General features: G+C 39.2%; 1 long non-coding RNA gene across 1 annotated transcript; it reads left to right on the forward strand.

Annotated features, from left to right (window-relative positions):
• The first annotated feature begins 170 nt into the window (after positions 1-170).
• Positions 171-979, forward strand: LOC147758488 (uncharacterized). The gene is made up of 2 exons (XR_015326896.1): positions 171-309; positions 619-979. It is a non-coding gene; the product is annotated as an uncharacterized LOC147758488 (long non-coding RNA).
• The last annotated feature ends 7,623 nt before the right edge of the window (positions 980-8,602 follow it).

Raw genomic sequence — 8,602 nt, forward strand, 5'->3', positions numbered from 1 at the left:
TAATATGTTATAGTAATACAGCCGATCGTCGGCCAAAGGTTCCCGCCATTTTCGGCTGGCACAGTTCACTTTCTTTTTGTAGAAAGAGGTACTACCTAATATTTTTTTCGTGTACCGACGCACTTGTAGCTACGTCCGCGTCGCAACGAGAGGTTTGCACTGACGTTATGCGATCATGCTCTTTAACGTACTGTGTCGTATTCCTGCCATACCAGCCAATGCACCGATTCAAGCCGACCAGGCACCGACCAAGAACTTGCACCGATTTCCTTCTAACGAGAAGAGATTGTGTTGACAGGGAACAATACGGTATAGCTTTAGCATATAACCAGAAAATAATAGGTCGGTAAACAGATGTCCTTGAGCACATAAAAGGACGACTTAGAATTAACTAAGGTGCACCTTGTTAGTGTTTTCTGTCATACGCCATTTTTATTATACTTGTAGATGTGTCGCCCTTTGTTGCCCATAGGTAACAATCGAACGAGTGAGCTAACGGTCATTGGCACATAGAAGATGTGCCAATGTGTGTGTGTGTGTGTGTGTCTAAGTGTCTCATTTTTTCTTTTTATATATAGAGAGCTATGTATAAAAGATAGCCTTTTGAATTTTCAACAGATATCCAAAAACAGTGTTGAATTCATCCCGATCGGAACCTGAAGTTAGAAGTGGATGTATGTCGGCTGCTAGAGCTTAGCAACCTACTTCAAAATATTGACACGGTCTATACGACGAAGAAATGTCTCATAAAAATATTCGTCATATGATAAACCAGCCTGTGTTTTCACGTCAGCTCTTCGTTGGACTGCAGCTACTGTAAAGGAATGAATTATATACGTCATACAAATGTCATCAGTGCTTAAACAACAAACACAAAATAATGCAACTTCTGCCTCTCTAGCTAGAAGGCAGAAGAAGCTTCTTATTACCTACATGCACGTATAAATAGCCGGAATAAAAATGGTCTTAAAGATTACAAGTTTGTCTTCGCGTCTTTTGAAAGTAGTTGTACAGGAGCTAATGAGCGTGCTAAACTGGCAGAAATTTTTCTAAGCGTTAAGGTATATAATATAATTTTTTTCTGTCTACTGACACGTCGCTAGTGGAGAATAGGCTTTCTGCTGTCCCTGTGATGGCTTAGTGGGTAACGTATTTGCCGGCTAAGCCTAGTCACACGTTGTGGCCTAGGTTCGAACCCATCGAGCATACGCAGACGGGCTTCCTTTCGTGCTGGAAGCCATTTGTCTGACGGGACGCTTAACGACTATTTGAAACGGGATGCTCGAAAAATGAGTGTTATCATTTATGTTGCGGTGGTGACTCAATGGGTTCGTGCCCAACTCACATGTGCGAGCTTTAGCTGAGACGAAAAATAAATTGAAAGATTATATATTCTTAACACGAACTTGCCGTGCACCTATGTTCTACGAGAACAATATGATTATGTATTTGATAGCTGGAAATTGATTTTTCGACTATCAGTTCTGAATATTTATAATCATGGGATTTTCGAAACTTCATGGGCCAATGCCCATGGGGCAGCGTCAACTTCAACCGTTACAGAATAAACAACAATTATACGTATTATAGTTAATTTAGACATTTTTTCCTTGTTTCCCGAAGTTCACTGATTTTACTAAACATTGTAGGTAACTATTATGCTGGTCGATCCAAACATTTATCCTATTCCAATACGTTCGACAAACATTATCATTTTAAGTGACAGCAAAAGGAAATACCTCAAGCAAGCAACATAGAAGCATTTGGAGGTACTCGATGGTACACTGAACGAGTTTCCGAGATTTGCAAAATATCTTATTTTCAAATTGTAATAATTCAATCCAGATAAGTGGATTAATTAACATACAGGTGTGCTCGTGAGCATTGACGACCCCTGAATCGCTTGTGTAGATGAAGTAGGTTTTTTCAGCTTTCATTTTGGTCCATGCAATATAAACTTTTTTGGGGTTTTATTTGTGGTTACGAATATTTGCATATAAATCAGTGCTTATTTGAAAAAAATTCCACACGGTTCGGTAATAGGTTTCAGCCACAGGGACGCACACACTAGCAACACGCGCATAGATGTAACTTTTCAATTCGCAGCCCACCCGAAAATGTTCCCACCGGCACGTCATGCGTCATGGAGGAAAGAGCTCGATTGGAAGATAATCACTCGTCATTCGTGTTGATGCTGATCCTAAAAAGCTAGGACGAGATAACGCCTCCTCAGCGTCCTCAACAATATATTTGGAGATCTGGTTAGTGGGACGACTTCGATTCTGACGTTTCTGAGCGAGTTCACAGGCAGCAGCTTACAAGCTTACTCAACCTATTTGCATGAATCAGGCAAAGAAAGCGCCATGATAGAGATTTCTAGAAACTAGGTATTCTTCGACCCAAGGAGCTCGTAAAGTAATTTGAGTGGTTTCAAACACAGAGCTACAGTTGGCCACTGTCGCCCTTCGTCAATAGGGCGAAAGAAAATAGTCACAAATGAGTAACCACCAAATATCTTTTTACGAACCGCCTGTCAGAAAATATGTAATTGTTAAACGTGTGTTTTTTAGTCATATAGCCCTCATCGTAAGTAAAACACATTTCGTGGATTGGGCCTGCAACTATTTCTGACGGAATCACAAATTCATTTCTCCTTTGTCTAATGTCTTTGAATGTCCAAACTTCAGGTGCAATTTGCATGGCTCTAATGTAATTTATAGCGATGACAACGGCCGGGTAAAGAAAACGAGTTTTACATCAATCTATCATCAATCATTGTTGGCGAGAGGGAACCAATAATCTAGTAAATGTAAATTTTTTAGCTATATGTTTTACTCATCCCTATATGTGTAGGGATTACTATAATGCTAAGCCATAAAAACATCGTCACGTAATTTTTCTTTTTTTTTATGTCGAAATACCACCGTTTCAGGTGAATACGAGCTCGCCATACATGTCTAATAATAACTTTAATAATTAAACGTTTATTTGATTCCTCGGAAAATAGGGTACCGATAAGTGATCGATACTGGCAATCACAACAAACTGCTCTAGTTCCTTTCGATGCTCATTTGTTTGTCGTGGCTGAGCGGCTTCTAATGACATTTGCGCGCTGGGGGACATTTTTACATTTATATTTAGAGAAAGGTTTGGTATAATTTTAAAAAATGACACCTATACGTGGCACTCATTCTCGGAGTTCACGAGAGAGCTTTTATGAAAAGAGATCACTAATGTATCACACAGGATTAGCTAGCATTCCGAGTCGGTGAAGCTTGCGCGTTCGACATAGTGTGCGGCGTTGTTTGAAAACAATCCAAGTTCTAACAGCAGGTTTGGCGCATTAACGAGGTACGGAACGAAGAACTCGAGGGAAACTCGAGAAGGCAAAGCGCCCGATGGTCCTCATTATTTACTTGACAGACCTTGAAGTAGTCGATACAAATACGATGCGAAGCGTGAACTTCTGCCTGAATGAGATCATTATTAAGCTTGATATAGATATTTCTGGACACAAACATGGGTTCCTATACCGAATCATATAGAATACAGTGCTACTACGGATCGCACGAGCCCCGGACTGCAACTGCGAACATCTCCTGTCACTCCGGCAAGAATAGATGGCCATGAAAACATTTAAAAAATGGTAGAGCGGGTACTGAAACGCTCGCATATTCGCTCTAGTAAATGGTCTACGACCAGAAAAATAAAGGCTTGGTGTGAGGTTTTCTGAAATTCAAAATTTAGTAGGCCGAACCTGTGCATTCCAGGGTGCGCTTCCGTTGAAGAAAACCTGAAATTAAATAGGCGAGCGGAATACGGAACTCCGAGCGTGACGGGTCTCGCCGAAGCAGCCGATTCAACTTAAGCAAACTTTCAAGGAAGAACCAACCCAGAGCATGGACGATACTAGACTGCGTATGTAGGTAACGTGGCCCTATGTTGCGGCACCTGCTAATAAATTTAATCCTAGGTATTTCTTTCGCTATTGTGTATAAAAACGAAGTGTTGCACGAATGAACAAATCGCATTCGCGCCTATATAAATATATATATGAATTACGTGAGTATGTCTGAACGAAGTAGCAAATGAAAACAGGAATCTGTTTTCAACTCAGGAGAAGAATACGTGCCTCAAAGCTCCTCTTTCCAGTGTGATATTGGTATGAATTATAGTAAAATCACTAAAAAATTACCAAAATTATAACACTGTTGCTCATAATAGATGACGTTTAAGAGTGCACGCAGGAAGGGAAAATGTCATCGGCCAGGATACAAAACCATTTCAACGTTTCTGTTCCATAATTCTAGCAGAATAAGCAAAGATGACCAAATCTAGATCAGCTTCTGTATAATCGCTTCACACTAAGCGAACTCTTTGTATAATACATATAAACCCAACACAAATTCCGACATAAACCATCAATGCAACTGCAACCATTCTTCAGGCAGATTTCAAAGCACACAAGTTACATGAAACAGGTCAAAAAGGTAGATCCCGAACGCTTGAAAACGTATCAAACAGATACAAATGTCAAAAGTTCAAACACAAAAAAAAGACTGGATGATCTTAATTTGTCTTAACGACTCGTCTTTTTTGTGTTTTTACACCATTTTATAAACTTTTGGCTTTCGGCTTGCACTCAATTTAAACTTTCAGCCCGCTGATTTTTCAATCGGTCGTGTTTGAGGGACTTTTTAACCAGCTTAACTGTACCAGCATCGCTTCCGTTTTTTTTTGACGTATGTAAAAAATGCATCTAAATATGTTTTCATGTTCACCTCTTGATACTTGTAAATAAGCAACATTGTCTCGATTTATTCCAAACGATCTTACTGAATCTCCATTGGCCGACTTTCAACCAGGACCGTTTCAGAGCTGTTTTCAGCCTCTTAGGGCTGCTGCTGAGGAAGCCATTCGTATCCTTACGTGTGTTCCTCTGACTGATACTGATAGGACTTTTTCCTCTCCTAAAATACATCAGGACTCGGGTACACACCCTGCATATACAGACTGATATTCACTTGCTTCTTGGCTATTCTTGGCTTGTGTCTAAACAAGAACTAAACATTTTTGCTCTAAAGATATAATCTTAGTATTAAATTACTAGTATTGCATTATTAGTTCGGATTAAATCAGATACCGAAACACTGCTGCTTAAACGCTCCTATCATAATATATTATATACGTTGGTACCTACTCTTTGTTTTCCAGTAATAATTTCTGAATAGGAACTATACTAAGTATAGTTACGCCTGATCGCCATACAGAACAAATCAGGCACTGGAAAAGGATTTCGAAGCATTGAACTCTACAATAGACTTTTCTGCATGACAAGCTTGCTAATTTGAACGCAAAACAAGACCACCGGTCACAGATTCAAACCCCGCTGTTATTACACGCTTTATTATTATTATATTATTACATGCCTGAGGAAGTAAAGAAAATCATAGATTACTTGAAAGTAGCTCTAGGAAAAATATGCCATATTGATACGCGGATCCTACGATAATCCAACATTCGAAAATAACGATATGCAATTCAACAATATCTTTAAACATTTTCACAAACCTTGACTGACCGATTACCAGTTACAAAATCCTACAACACGATTATGCTTTTAGGACTACGTTTTACACGGGATTCAACATGGAGTGAAAGAAGCACGTGCGACGCCTCGACGCAGACCGTCCCACTCGAATACATACCCACGGATTACTTCCAGCAGACACTGGATAACAGAGACTCGAGTACTCTGTTACCACCCGCTCTGTTTGTACCATTTGAGAAACTTTTTGACTACAATCCTTTACGAAGCGTAAATGATAAACGCTTTGAGCTGAGTGATTTAGTACGGAAGCAACAAATGGAAGTACGAGCGTCATCTGAAGATGAACTGGCGCAGCCAAGTCCCGCGAGGCCAGGACCCACGATGAGATGTCCTTTAGAGCCCCCAAAGGAGTTCTCGATGCCGCCCGTAGAAAAACCCATGCATCTTATCGAGTTGTTGAAGGATCCCTTACCGACACAAACAGAACAGGTATCACAGCCACCGCCTTTACCTGAACCGCCCACTTTCAATTCGCGCGAATTTCAACACACTCAAGTGTTATGTTATTCAACGCGCACATTGGATCCTCTAGCGAAATCACTTGTTACTACCGTGGCTATTGCACTCCTTTGGAAATTATTACCAGCACATGACCCAGACAGCTACCAAACGGATACGTACATGGGAAGAGCGAAAAATTTCCAATGATGGTAAAGCTTGCTATCTATAGTTTATAGATAATTTATATAGAATTAGCATAAACAGTCATGCCTCATGTAGCTGGTCATCTTCAGCTAATGTACACTTCAGCCTATTTAAGAATGTGTAAATATAAATATCTTCGATGTAACAGCGTCGACGTGAAGCATTCAAGGGTTCTTATTCAAATATAATTAACCTTAAGGGGTTTAACGACTACAAACATTGTCACACTGGCAAGACTGACCCAATTTCAGTCAACGGTAATGCAAAAAGCCACACAGGGACTCATTACGACTGAATAAAGTCTACTTCAACCGATAACATTATCTAATGTGTACGATAGATTAGAAATTCATTATCGGTGATTATGTTATCAGTGGTTTTGAAGATTGTTATGTTTGGTCAAGAACCAAGAACTAATGTTTTGGCTCTTTTACAGTTCTAGTAGCAAAGGCAATCAACGTGTTATGGCTCGGAAAAAGCAGGTAGAACAATGACGATCGATGCAGCCTCACGTCACCGCACCAAGTCTCCCACTTGGCGAGATAGACCCTGAAGTCTTAAATTTGAATAAAGGATACGTGAAACTGGACGTCGCACCCCATAAGGTGCTTAATTCAAAACTATAACGAACGATGCCATTAAAGTATTTGTACAGGCAGAACTTTTTATCACCTTGAAGGCTAACTATCCGAGGAACTAAACCCCATGATCTATCGTCTAATGAACATGGTACATTAAAAAGGTTGGAAAAGCGTTAGTGAGCGTCTCTACCTAACAACATCTAGGAAAAAATTGTCAAATTTCAGAACAACCATAGGAACGTTTTGTTCTCATTTATAAAAACTGCTACATTTACAGAAAAATTGACTACACTGATAGAATGCCAATGGATATGCACAATTTCCTTATAAAACACCTAAGGTGGCCTCAAAGGTTCGGGGTTTTATAGTACATAATTTGTTTCTTTACCCGAAGTGTGACGGCCTAACTTTTTGCTGAAAACCTAAATACTATGCCGCAATCTTTAAATAAATTTAATAAATTGTCGAAATTCAATCCGAAGTGTGTAATGATTGTGCAGAACAATTTATCAGTGCTGCTATATAATTTCCTTCGCAGCACAGCCTACGATACATTAAAAGTACGTCATAATCGAAAAGCGTTCGTTGTTGGAAATCTTCTCCTTGAGCAGGGTTCTTGAGCTAAGTACACAATCTATTCCATTGGTCTCAATGGAATCACACGTACACTAAGAGCTTTCTAGCTTGAAGTCAGTGAAAGTGAAGTTGTGCATGATTTGTACCATCATGAAGGAATGTAACAAGGAAATTTTAGATAAAAAAGAATAAAGCGTTTCTTGACAACGTTTTTCAGATGATACAAACATTGATGAGTATTTTCTGTAAGGTTATTATTATTAAGTACATTATAGCCTCAAAGAGCGGTCACAGCTTGAGAGTTTTTTTTACTAACTGCAGTAGATAACGCTCTTGTGTTAAAAGTTAAAATCAATGTCCGTTATCTGTCGATTTTAGGCGGCCTTAAAGAACATGTTAAGCTTATTCGACATTTTACACGAATTACGCTGAGTATCTGATTTGGAGATGTCATTTCTGGATTGAGTTTATCTATACCAATTTCAGTGAATACAGATGAGTTGCTGGAAGATGTTTGCGGGCTTGATTTTCTGGACAAGTGATAGGTCTAAAATCTATTTGCTCTGGTGGCTATATTAAAAACGGCAGCAACTTTAGAACTAAGGCCAATAAAAAATGAAGGTCTCATAACTCAGAGAATCCGTAGCGTATTTCTTTGCAGTCGAACGGATAATGGGAATAAACTAGGAAACTCTAGGAAAGTACCTATCGTTTCGATCACAAACTTGACAAAATCAACGGGTGAACGCTGCAGTGGCCGTTGGTTGTGCACTCGTAGAAAAAGAATCGTCGACACATCGCACCCGATTTGTTTTTTGCTAGATTTAACTAGAAACAATTGTAAAATGATTTATCTTCTAATATTGCTGGAGAGGTTTATATCGGCTTTACCGAACGTCCTTGAAGTTGATTGTAATTCAATAGCATTGCACAAGTATGTAAGCTCGTAACGAGAAGGCTGTCTTGAAGAGTATTTCGAACCAGCCAATGCCTCTGAGAATTTTCACATCCATTCTTATATTTGATACAAAAATACATCTATATCTGTGTAGCGTATCTACTATACTAAAGCACTAGTTTTTATACAGTCACACTTTATACAGTAAAAAATATTTTAACACAATGACAACAATAAGAATAGCATCGAACTACAGTAATCCGTTTTGTCGTCTTACACGTTCTAGAGTTA

The sequence above is a fragment of the Varroa destructor genome, unplaced genomic scaffold, assembly GCF_002443255.2.
Source record: "Varroa destructor unplaced genomic scaffold, Vdes_3.0 BEIS01000001.1, whole genome shotgun sequence".
In the NCBI taxonomy this organism is placed as follows: Eukaryota; Metazoa; Arthropoda; class Arachnida; order Mesostigmata; family Varroidae; genus Varroa; species Varroa destructor.